This window comes from Callorhinus ursinus, unplaced genomic scaffold (genome assembly GCF_003265705.2).
Source record: "Callorhinus ursinus isolate GAN/ISIS: 27379988/994484 unplaced genomic scaffold, GSC_fseal_2.0 scaffold13, whole genome shotgun sequence".
In the NCBI taxonomy this organism is placed as follows: domain Eukaryota; kingdom Metazoa; phylum Chordata; class Mammalia; order Carnivora; family Otariidae; genus Callorhinus; species Callorhinus ursinus.
This window is the reverse complement of record NW_027397075.1, coordinates 45,532,197-45,545,428: the sequence shown is the minus strand read 5'-3', so window position 1 is coordinate 45,545,428 and position 13,232 is coordinate 45,532,197. Positions and strand designations below refer to the sequence as shown.

General features: G+C 42.2%; 1 protein-coding gene across 5 annotated transcripts in view; it reads right to left on the bottom strand.

Annotated features, from left to right (window-relative positions):
* The window catches only part of PTPN14 (protein tyrosine phosphatase non-receptor type 14), a 174,984-nt gene that overhangs the window by 112,262 nt on the left and 49,490 nt on the right, over positions 1 to 13,232 (bottom strand). Inside the window, exon 1 of one of the 5 annotated variants that reach the window (XM_073900173.1) lies at positions 3,599 to 3,766. The exons of 3 other annotated variants lie outside the window; for them this stretch is intronic. The gene's annotated coding sequence lies outside the window, so the exon portion shown is untranslated. Of the gene's footprint in view, positions 1 to 3,598; positions 3,767 to 13,232 lie in introns of those variants that run through there. One more of the 5 variants, XM_073900176.1, reaches the window with a different exon arrangement.

The following is a 13,232-nucleotide window of genomic DNA, read 5'->3' as shown; positions in this document are numbered from 1 at the left end:
GAGAAGTCACTCAGCTCACTGGTGCTCTTTGGGGAAAAAAAATAAATTGAACCCAGATTTCTAAAAGAACATTCCCGCCACCCGAGTTTGCCTTTTCCAGCCCTTGATGTGTCTTAGACTGGGGGTGGTCTCAGAGACCAGAGAGATGCCACATCCCATGGAAGTTCTTTGCAAAAACTACAATGGAATTAGTCACGTGATAATCCAATGTGCCCATGATCGCCGAAAGCAATTTGTAGGGATATTTGCTCTGTAAACACTACACTTTAAAGGCCTTCAATAGAATAGGCTACAGTAGGAGAGAACATACAGAAAAGCTTCAAAGTCACTTCTAAAACTCATTCCTGACCAATCAGCTTCCTAAAAGATCTACTCTGTAAGTTCCCATCTTTTAACTATCAGCTGTGGATTTACCTTCTTTCTCTCCCCCCACAAACATATCAACAAAACACCTGCCAAGTTGAAAACACAAAGCAAAGTCAGCTTTCTCATAATATAGAAAAAGTCAGTTGGCTGATCTAAAAAATTTTAAACATGATGGGTAAGAAGTGGAGAGACCTTTCAGAATACCAACCAAATACAGCTTAATCCTCTGTCCTGAATTACCTGCACCCTGAAGACTGTGCAGGTAATTCAGGACAGAGGATTAAGCTTTTTTCCTAAGGGTGAGTTCTGAAATCAAGAACAGAAGCTAACTGCTGTTCAGCTGCATTCTGTATTTACTAACAGTCTCTGGAATTTTTCCAGCATTCCACATTATTACAACTCCCAAGCACACCTCACAGAACTATGTAACCCTGGTCTGGGTGTGAGAAAGGAAAAAATGATGCAATTAGTCCATCCTGTGTATAAACCTGCATGAGGCACAGCTCAGTTTTGAAAAGTACTATGTCATTTTTCTAAGGAGACTTTTAAAAAGGGTTAGGAGGGCATGGGACAAAAAAGACTATGGAAAATGCCTTCTCTGATTCCCCCTTGAAGAAGAGCTGAGAGGAACGCAGTTCTGTTCGGTGAAAAAAAAAAAATCACACTGTCGGTTTCTTCTATAAATTTTAGTACTATAGAATACTCAAATTATAGCCATATATCGAATTATTTGAAGCCAAGTAAAATGTGGTGCAAGGTTTAAAGCACAAGCCCCTAACTGTTAGCCGCTAAATAACTAGAACAAAAGCAGAATGGTCACATTTTTAAATTCCTTCCTCTCCCTCCAGCTAACTCTCTTGCAAACATCCCGTGGTAGGAGGTAGAGAAATGTGTCTACATTTCTGTATTTGGAGCCGTATCTGAGGTTAGAACAACGATTCCTGCTCTAGGACCCACTACAGTGGTACCTGACCTCCATGAAAGGGGGCTGCATGCCAACTACACGCACGCGGAATAGCGCCGGAAACCAGGAAATGGAGCCAAAAAGTCCTCGAAGCTATCAAATATCACAAAGTCCTTAATTCCAACAACATACACTGTGCTCAAGAAACAAACAAAAGAAAACCACCCTCACAGTTCATTTACTCTAACTTGATATACCTTCACATACCTTGCTTCTTAGCCCTTAGCAGATTTAAAAGAGATAAAGTAGGTTGGCAGGGAATAAAATGGCAATGAGGGAGGTAAACTATAAAAATAATCACTCCACAGCATGGAAAACTGTGTTGAAAGCACCCTGTAGTAAATAGGGACGGCTGACTAACATCCAGCATACTTTGGTTAAGATGGCAGTAAACAAATATACTTGTAAACGGTCCCATGCATGGTGGTTAAAAATAACAACAACAACAACAACAAAAAATTGGTTGAGTAGTAAAGCTTCTGGAATCACTTTTTCCCCCAAGCAGTGGTTCTCTATTGATTATTCCTGCTCTAACACTCAAAGCAAACCAGTTCTATGAAGAATCAAAGGCTACATTTTCAACTGTATGTGGGAGGGGGTGGTAGGGAGGGAGCAAAGCCTGGGGAGACAAGGAGTTTGAAAAAGCCCCCGAGTCATCATTGACAAAGATCATTTCCCCATTCCCTGCTTTGAGGATCACTGCCCTTAGGTCTCTAGAGAGACATGATCTTCCCACAGGAAGGATCTCAAAACATGAAAGTGTTCATTTTTGACTTTACTCAAACTTTTAAGGCATTCAAAGCACATCTTGAATATTACAGATAAAATAATATCTTGTCAGGAATTTGCTTAAAAATAACAGGGTGGGGGTGGTGCACGCCAGGGTGCCGCAGTCGGTTAAGCATCGGACTCATGATTTCGGCTCAGGTCAAGATCTCAGGGTGGTGAGATCGAGCCCCATGTTGGGCTCTGGGCTGAGCGTGCTGCTTAAGATTCTCTTCCTCTGCCCCGCCGCCGCCCCCCCACCCCACCCCGTGCCCGTGGTCTCTCTCTCTCTCAAAACAAACAAACAAACAAACAGGGTAGGGGGGTTGTGTGGGGGTAGAGGTAAAGCGATATTGGCAGTTGTTGTAGGTAGCAGACAGTCGGGATGTCAGGGCTCATACCATTCCCTACAGTTTTGTATGTACTTGAAATTTTCCATATTAAAAGTTAGGGGTTTTTGTTGTTGTTGTTGTTGTTTAATAAAGAAGTATTTCTTAAACGGCACTTAATAAAGTACTCTGGTAAAATAGAAAACAGTGCCCACTTTGCAGGGGTATGTCACAGAAAAAAGGGGTCAGAATTCTCCTCCAAGCAAACCCCTCTTGCCCTTCCAAAAAAGCTTGCATTTAACTACATCAAATTGACAGTAATCATTTTGCATTCCATTTTTAAAAGAAGGCAAGAAAAATTCCTTTTGTAGGTAAAGCTGACAAGTTGAATAAAATGCAAAGAACAATCAGGCAGAGGATAAGGGACTCTTCCTGTGCAACTTGCTTTTAATCAACTCTATCAGAACACCTGACTCTCACTTATTTCTCTGATGAGCTTTCTCTGTCTATTCATGCCAGGAATGCTTTGTCCTAAGAGACTCCACCCTTCTTTGAGAGACTGTAGAATCCGCAACTCTCCAAATCCAGTTCTTTTCGCCATCAGTGTCTACACCCAGGGTGATGTGCGTCCTAGAAGGTCACAGCTAATCATAGGAAGCAGAATGGGAGAGTCCTGCAAGTGTCACAACACTAAGAAGGCAATAATGAGCACCTCCATTTTTAAAGCAGATACAATGATGGAGGCCTTCTGCTAAGCACTGTCTCCAACGGCCCTATGAAATGGCTATTCCTAATGCCCCCATTTTGAGACTAGGGCACCAGGGCACGAGAGGTTAAGACCCTGCCCAAGATCACACAGTTACTAATGACACTGTCTTACCCTGTGCTCTTACTCAGTGCTAAAACCATGCTAAAAATGCCCAGAAAGGGGGTAGAAAACGACCTGGTGACATAAAAATAACCATGACAAGAGCAAACAACCACATTCTGTAAGGAAGGCTTCACCATGCCATCTGCAGTCTATCCTTGCTCACCCAGAGTGGACTCTCTTCAGATACGGCGGAAATGCATCCTGAGCCCTAGGAGGTTCTATGCAGAGGGCAAGGCAGCAGAATCAGGGTCCTGCCCCGGCACAGCATCCCATACCTCCGCCCCCCAACCCGGTGCTTCTTACCTAGACAACTTCCCTTCTACGGTTCCAGTCTGTGCTGCAGACAGGGGTCATCCTGGCCCATCACATACGACCTCTCCAAAAACCAATTTGAAAAACACAATCACAAGAGCAACTGAAGAGGTTTTCCAGCCTGTTCATATGACTCACTCATCAAAACAAAAGAAACTCGCTGAAGGTAAACGTACCTCCAGCTTGCCTCACCCTCCTCCGGGATGTGCACCCCGAAGGGACAAAGCTGATCAAGAGAGGGACTCTCCGTGAGAGGCTGTTACCAGTGACCTCCCTTGTTAGCAAAGTTTTCCACACCTCCCTCTCCCGTTTCCTTCCTGCCCATGCCTGAGTTCCCTCAACTTCCCCCTCACATGGCCAGGGCTTTCAAATGGGAGGACTCACCCATGTCACTTCCTATCCAAACATCAGCAGCAGCCCCGCCTCTCTGCCAACTCTCTCTCCAAGTGGGTCGGTGCATGCAGCGCCCAGGTTCCCTGGGTACATCGCCCCGTTCCTTGGTTTCTCGAGCCCCACCAGTGAACCTCGCCCGGATGTGGAGTGATTTCCCTGCATAAGCCACCTACAGGCTGTAGAATCATAGCTCCGAAGCTGCCACACTTGCTGCATTTGTACTATGGGGTAGTAACAATGCCCACCAGCCAGAGCTGCTGGATTACACCCGTTAGTAATATATCAAGCGCTGGCACGGTGCCTGGCACACGGTGAGCGCTGTTCGTCCGCAGTCACTGTCCTTATTGTTCCTGTCACTGAGTACTGCAGGCAGCCCAAGGAAACCCAGACTGCCAAGTGTCACAAGGGTAAGAACTGCTTTCCAACAAGCCAATGGTTATCGAATTTTTAAAAGTGAGGCGATGTCTCACAAGGCGACAAAACATGAATGCAAAACAAGCAACTACAGGTCTCACGGACTGGAAACCATGACAGGCTGCTCAGTGGGTTTCAGATACGGTGACCATTTCAGTGAGTCAGGAATACAAGCAAGCAGGGTCTAAAGTGTTACAATGCAATCACTTCTCCAGAGCCAAGAAGCTGAATCAGAGGGGAGAAAGAATGGAAACAGGTATGAACTAGTGTCAGCTGCTCAGAGTTGCATAATCCCAACTGACGTAACCAGATGTTAATTACTAATGGGAAAAAACAAAGCTTCTAAACAGAGATGGTCATGCTACAGGTTGGCATCTACATAATAGGTAGCCAACATGTGCACATGCACACACACGCACAGGAAGCCCGTCATAATCGTCCTGTCTTCTCTCTGTCCCCTCTCTCTCTCTCTCTCTCTCTCTCTCTCTCACACACACACACACACACACACACACCCTCAAGTGGGTACTTGGAAAAACGTATGCCGTACTAAGCAGCTCTCAGGGACATTACAAAGAAAAGGCACCTGCTTCTAGCACAGTCACTTTGCTGTTATAAAAACAATTTGTTAGCATACGAACATTCCTGTTACCACTGGTGACCTCAAAACTGAAGATATGCTCAGCTGCGTGCATCAGTGTCGAGCAAACCTGGGCCTCTAGAGACAAGATGCTACCTGCAGGATGGCTCTCCCCCTGGGTGGGGGACATCCGCAGCCCTGGAGGGTGTAGGCACAGGAAAAAACAGGAGGGCAAATGTCAAGTGCTTCAGGTCTCAAGTTGGACTCTCAGCTCTTAAAAACTGAGAAACTTAAACATGTACGATTTCTAACAAATTCATATCTGATAAATACAGCAAACACTACACAGAGTAAACCTACTTCATGAGGCTCCCTTTGCTCTCCTGATTTATACCTACGTTTCAGAATGTTAAGGATTTCAAATCTCCCTGGAAATAAACCCTGTCTACGGAAAACTTTGTACATCAGCAAAAACATCCCTGGGAAAATAAATGCGTATCTATTCTTCAACTAGATTGTGTGAGGCCAGGAACCAACAATGCTTTCTACAGCTTTTAGAACCCCAAATCCCTCTGTGCTATAATTAACGCATACTCGAACTCAGCAATGCCACTTTGTGGAAATAAAAGCAATGAATCTTAAGGCTTATGTAGAAGGATGGTGCAGCAAACATCGTCTGTAGTAGGAGGTGGGGAACTAAAAACAACCTATCTATAGAGTTATGACCAAATTAACTCTGGCATAGCCGCTTTAGGGTATTATGCAGTTATCAAAAATTAGTTAACTCTGAATCTATGAACTCAGAGCAACACCCATTAAAAATTCTATACCTACTGGCTGGTTGCAAAAGTTGCAGGGTAATACATAAGGCAAAAATCAAAGCAAAGCTAGTCATCGTGTATGTGTTCATGCTTACACAAGCTTGGAGAAAGGTGTGGAACATGTCCATCTTCAGAGGGATAAAAGGGGAAACAGAACATCTACTTTGTCTTTATTCAGTCTTTGGAGTATTAATGTTGTGTTAAACCAAAAAACCCATATGTTAAATACTGCCTCTCCTGGGGCGCCCAGGTGGCTCAGCAGATAAAGTGTCTGCCTTTGGCTCAGGTCCCGGTCTCAAGCCCTGCGTCCAGTGGAGTCCAGCTCCCTGCTCAGCGGGAAGTCTGCCTCTCCCTCTGCCCCTCCCTCCCCTTATGCATGCACATGCATGCTCTCCTTCTCTCTCTCTTTCAAATAAATAAATAAAATCTTTAAAAATAAAAATATAAATAAATAAATACTACCTCTCCTAAATGCTAGATATAAAAAAAATCAGGGAGAAGTCTTCCTTCAGGAGTACTATTATATCTGTCATCATTTACCACATGAGCTAGAATATCATCTGAGTGATTACCATGTGCCAGAATTGAGCTAGACGTTTACAGGCACTGTATCATCTGACCCTCACAATCCCAGTTTACAGACAAGGAAACTGGGACTACATAACCTGGCCAAAGTTCCAAAGCTCTGTCTTCACAATTAGATTATACATACAGTAAGATGCACCTTGACCATATATGCCTTCACAAATAACAATATTTAGAACACAATCTCATTAACCACGTGGCTTTTAGCACATACAAATCATACCTTGATGAAGAACAAAAGCAAAATTAAAAAAAAAAATCACTTGGGATCAAACATTCCTTTTCAAAATGAGAATTAAAGCCACTTAATTCCTGGGACTTCCATGAGTTTTCCTTCTTTTGAATTATTAGGCCTAGACAGACTATTCTTCTTCTACTTTAAAATTTTTAATCATCTTTAATCTTTCTTGATTAAAAATTCATTATAAAAAATTGAAAATTATAGAAAACTATGAGGGAAAAACAAGAATCACCCAAAATGTCACCACCAAAACAGGATCAATTTCAAACTTTCGCATACTTTATCCCATTCTTTTAATTAAGTATATTTTAAATTTGTTGGCATAGTTTGGACTGTACTACATTGTCTGATATCTTTCAGTCTTTCTGATTACTACTTATTATTTTCCCTTATTATTGTTTCTGAAAAGCTTACTGAAAATAAGTTCAATAAGTAAAACTTACTGAAAGGTGTTCAAAAATAAGTTTAAACTGTTACATAATATTCCAAAGTTAAGATCAACATTTATTTATTGTTGAAATGTTGGGTTGGTTCTGATTTTTTTTGTGATTGTTTAAAATGATTTGCCTATACCTCTGATTCTTTCTTTAGGGTAGTTTTTTTTTTTAAGATTTTATTTATTTATTTGATAGAGAGCAGGAGCAGGGGGAGGGGCAGAGGGAGAAGCAGACTCCCCACCGAGCAAGGAAGCCTGAAGCCAGGCTTGATCCTAGGACCCCTAACTCACAGGGCTGGATCCCAGGACCCTGGGGTCATGACCTGAGCCGAAGGCAGACTGACAGACGAGTAACCATCTGAGCCAACCAGGCACCCCTTTAGGGTAGATTCTTAAGGAAGAGAGTTAGTTATCAAGCCAAAAGCTGTATGTTTCTAGAAGTCTCTTACTGAATACTCCCAAACTGATTCCCAAAGGTCAAATGCAGAAGCTATGATAAATTGCCACAATTTCCATTTCTTTACCTGCAAAATGATTGAAATAATATGTTTTCTCAAATGCTTCAATGAAAAGCTGCATAACGGAGAACAGAAAGGAATCAAACTTGGGAGTCAAAAGCACCCAGATCAGGTAACAGCTTTTTTTTCTCTTACTGGGTTACCTTAAGCATGGCTCCTCAACAAGGCAGAAAAGCTTTCATAAAGGAAAATTTCAACCCAAAAAGGACAGATCAAAGTCCTAAGGTGAGAGCAGGTCTGGGCAGCAGAATGTCTCCCCAAATCCAGCCTGCAATAAATAGGATCCCTTCACTGATAGCTACAGCGCTATGTCCCAGTACCACAACTTCAGAAGCAGCTCTGAGGAGAGCTTTTAAGAAATACAACGTGGTGTCCTCCATCAAGTGGTAACTATGGAGATTACTTGGCCTGCACATCAAATGACTGTACTTCCTTATATTTATATATCATTTCCTCAAAAACTATTATTCACTCAGCACAGACTACTGATTGTGGGAAATCCCAAAGAACAAGTAAAAACACCCTCTCTGCCTACCAAGTTGTAGGAAATGCTAGGTAAGCATAAAAACAGCAGCAGCACATAGGCCGGGCAGCTGGCAAGAGAGGAGCCCAGATACAAGAAAGGAACGAGGAGTGGATGAAAATGCACACCAACCCCCTGGAGGCTGCTCTCTGGTTCGGGATAATCTACAAAAGGTAGAAGGGCAGAAGGCAAAGGCAGAAAAAAGAAGAGCAGCCCGTGTGGAGAGATTCTGACTGAAGATTATGTCAAAGCTCATTTTATTCTATATAAATGCAGTATTTGAAGCAAGAGCAATGCGGGGGGCGGGGCACACAAATTCAGCACAAGGCAAGAATAAAAGTTATTCTACTCATCCTACTAGTACATTCTATTTCTTTACGTTGTTCCACTGAAGCCAACACTGGAGCATCGTCACTGGTCCTCAGGGGCGCCTGCTACACGAAAGTCAGACTGGTAAACAAGGATTCTGATCTAGCAACTAAAACAGGCAAGTAGTAAAGAGTGAAGATGTCATTCTACTACCTGTGCGTGGACCCTCTCAAGGGAGAATGAACTAACTGGGGGAAAAAAAATGTAATGGTGGGGAATCCCTTCCATACTAAGTTAGAACTTTTAGAAACACAAAGCGGGGGCACTTGGGTGGCTCAGTCGGTTGAGTATCTGACTCTTGGTTTGGGTTCAGGTCGTGATCTCATGGGTTGTGAAATAAAGCCCTGTGTTGGGCCCCATGCTCAGCAGAGTCTGCCTGAGATTCTCTGTCTTTGCCCCGCCCCCACTCACGTGCGCATGCGCTCTCACTCTCTCAAATAAATAAAATCTACATTAAAATAAAACACATTAAAGCAAAATTTTTCAGGGCGCCTGGGTGGCTCAGTCATGATCCCAGGCTCCTGGGATGGAACCCTGCGAGCAGGGAGCTGGCTTCTTCTCCCTCGGCCTCTGCCTCTCTTTCTCTGTCTCCCATGAAAATAAATAAAATCTTAAAAAAAAAAAAAAAAAGGTGGGGCACCTGGGTGGCTCAGTTGGTTAAGTGTCTGCCCTCGGCTCAGGTCATGATCCTGAGTCCTGGGATCGAGTCCCCCCATTGGGCTCCCTGCTCAGTGGGGAGTCTGCTTCTCCCTCTGCCCTTCACCTTGCTCATGCTCTCACTCTCTCTCTCTAATAAATAAAATCTTAAAAAAAAAGCAAAATTATTCAAAATGGCCATACTTTGATGGCTCAGTCCAGTAACAATCTTTCAACAACCATATTGCAATTTCTTCTTTGTAAAATATACTGATATCTCTACTGATAATTTTATCTATTTCCTCCTTGAAGTCTTTCATCCTGAAAAGGGAAACTGGGAACCATCCTCTCCAGAGCACACTTTCATATATTTAACACTCTTATTACGACACTGCCTCAGATTCTCCGACATAAATATTCCTACCTTGCTTGTCTTCTCTTTTGAGGTACTAGTTCATTGCCCTGTAATCATCTCTGTGGTTCCCTAGTCACTCTAAATCCTTCTTGTTTTCTCTTCGTTGCAGACCTAAAATGAGGCAAGTTTATCTTTACAACCTAACTCATGGGGATGGGCTTATTTCAGAAAACACAGACAACACATGTTGGATTTGCCCATGAAATTTCCACTTGAACAAAAAGATCGCTCACTAGAGAAGACACCAAAAGAAAATCTAACCATGCTCTCATTTGCTTTTTGTTTTGTTTTTTAAAGATTTTATTTATTTATTTGACAGACAGAGACACAGCGAGAGAGGGAACACAAGCAGGGGGAGTGGAAGAGGGAGAAGCAGGCTTTCCCGCTGAGCAGGGAGCCCAATGCGGGGCTCAATCCCAAGACCCTGGGATCATGACCTGAGCCGAAGGCAGACGCTTAACCAACTGAGCCACCCAGGCGCCCCACCATGCTCTCATTTGTGTCAGATAATGAAGAATGTGACAAAGGAAAAAAAAAGTATGAAGTGGGTCTGGAGTACCTAGGCTTAATTCCTAGCTCCGTCTGGTTACTTGAATCCCATCAATAATTAGAAAGTTAAAGCTAGAAGTTGGGAGACAACAGGGTTTAAGTGACAAAACAAAGATGTTCCCCCCACTGAAAAATCACTTCAAATCATGGAGGGGAACACAACACAAATGATACAAGCCCCATGTCTGATGAAGCAAGGGGGGGTTTTAGAAACCCCACACCAAAAAAAAAAAAAAAAAAAATACAAATACAGAAGGAAAAAACCTGGGAGAGTAAGCTAGGTGGGGCTTCTGGAAGCTTAACTTTGAGAGGCACAAGGTACCAGGTGTCGGGGTTTGTTTTGTGAGGTGGGTATGTCCTTTTGTTTTTGTGAAGTGTGTAGGCTGTGAGTAGGGAAGGATTTGAAATTAGGAGAATTGTCTGAATGTCTTTATAAGGGCGTGTTACTCTTCCCAGTCGATGGCACAGGAAGTCAGAGGGCTCCAGGAGGAAAGAAAGAGGGGAGCAGGGTGAAATATTCTAAGACCGGCTCATGTGGAAAGTCGTGTAAGAGTTTCTCAAAGCAGTTGGAGGTGTGTGGGAAGATTGAGTCAGATGTTTCAAGAAAACCAAGCAAATGCAAAGGTGAAGCATTTACAAACTCAAGAAAAAACCAAAATGTGTCCAAGAAAGAAAGCCCAATCTAAACACCACACTTGGCTAAGCTGTAAACATGACTTGCATATTTATACTGAACAGAAAGCACTGAACTAAATCTAACCAGAGTATTAGTGCAACGATTCTGGAATGATGGTGGCAAGGAAGATGGGGTATAAATGAGCTAAGGTCCTTCCCTGCCGCTGCCATCACCATCATCCTGGCTAACACCATGGAGCACTTCGCAGGTTTTATAGTTCTCATACTGAGCCCTCGTAAGTGGGTCCTGTGTCTCTACCAGGAGTCTGCCACAAAACAAAAGGCATCATGAAGCCTCCCAGACTGAGCAAAGAGGGATGTTTCTCTAGCAAGGAAAGTCTCCTTCGAATGTCCTGCAGTCAGCCTTTGGAATTCCTTCAGCAAGGACAGGAGAAGCATCCCACCCAACTTCAGGAAGTCTATGATAACTGCCAGAAGTAAGTCCTCATTAGACAAGAATAGATGAATAAAGAAGGGCCAGTGGACACGGAGCTGGGAGAAGTGGACCTGAAGAGAACTGACCTAGCCCTCCAACTCCTCACCTCCACCACCCAAATAATACAGAAGGTTAATCTCAACGCAAGCACAGACAGCTTTTGTACTGAGCCTAAACCCATGAAGAGTGGGGCTGAAGACATCCAGCCTCTTTATATGTATGTGGTGATCCCCTGAGCACGGATATCCACAGACGCTGAACCATTAAAAGCGGTATTACTGAGAGGGTCGATGTTATGGTCACTAAATGTTCATGACCAAAGCCATGCCCTAATTTTATCAGAAATTCAAAAATTTGGAATTTAAATTTAATTTAATTAAATCAAAATTTTCCTAGTATGTTTAAATTTTTTTTTAATTTTCAGCTTTATTGGATGTAACTGCATATAAAATTCTAAGATATTTAAAGTGAATGCCATGATTTGAAATACAAACTGTGAAAAGATTCATATAGTGTATATATGAATTATATACATATTTTATATATATATATATATATATACATAATGACTATTACTTCAATGACTATGGCTCTAGTGTTGGCTTCAAAGGAATTTAATTTAAATCCACGTATATTGTATATATTAATTCTATTTTGTGTTACATATTGTGAAAAGATTCTAGAATCGTCTCACTAATACTCTGGTTAGATTCAGTTCAGTGCTTTCTGTTCCGTATAAATACGCAAGTCATGTTTACAGCTTAGCCAATTGTGGTGTCTAGATTGGGTTTTCTTTCTTGAACACATTTTTGTATTAAAATCAAAATTCTGGATCTTGATTTTTTTTTTTGTTTTTGAAATTATAGTTACCATTTCTGGAGCATCTCCTCCATACTAAACTCTGTACATTCTAGTACTCACATCCTCAACCCTGTGGTAGGCATTATACCCATTCTGCAGATGAGTCAACTGAAGCTTACAGAGTTTAACTCACCTAAGAAACATACTAGCTAGCGATGGAATTCACAGTCTCAGGCTACGTAGTCTCCCCTCTTCCATAATATCTGAAAGGAGGCTTTATTAGGACTTTTCTACAGAGTCTGGAGGGTTACAGGGAAGTCAATCTCTGCCGATGGAAATCTAACTTAGAGCTCGAGACCTACTGACGGTGTTGTATACAACTAGTTAACCACATTAGAAAAACAGACTCTTGGAGCACCTAGGGTTAGGACAATGGGAAGAAGTTGCTAGATAACCCCAGGGTCAGAAGAAAAAGCAAGAATTGAGATTAGAAGGAGTGGAGAGGGAGGCTCAAGTCCTCACCCACAGGAGCCCAGTGTTTGCTCTAGACATATGCCTGGCATTTCCCATATTGTTCCTCTCTTTCAAAGACAAAAACAACCTCCCATGGATCCTCACATTCCTCCCAAAGGTGAACGGAGGCCAATCTTGATATTGTAGTGTTAAAAAAAAATAAACCAAAATGTGAGAAAGGTCTTAGATATTTACATGACAAATTGGGACAGCCCAAGCTTTAACTTTGGCACTTCTCAGGAAATCTAGAAAAGCTGACCCACTGTCACCCAGAGGCAACAACCTTCTACCTATTTGTATTAGTTTGTACACTTCGGTCAAATTCTCCAAAGCATCTTTTCATTCTACCAACAGAATAATAAATACCAGATAAACATGGGAGGTGATGAATGTGTTGATTAACTAGATTGGGGGCGGTGTGTGTGTGTGTGTGTGTGTGTGTGTGTGTGTGTGTGTGAATCTTTTCACAATATATATGTATTGCAAATCATGGCATTCACTTTAAATATCTTACAATTTTATATGTACTTATACTCCAATAAAGCTGAAATTTTAAAAAAATTAAAAGAATACCAGGAAAAAAAAAGCTATGCTTTTTAAATAGAAAATATCATGGGTAAGTGCAGATGTGAACACAAACTGCACCACACATGCTCCTCGTGAGCCAATTCCAGTATGGAAACAAATTCAAGTAAAGTTACTGATTTGTGGATAGTTCAC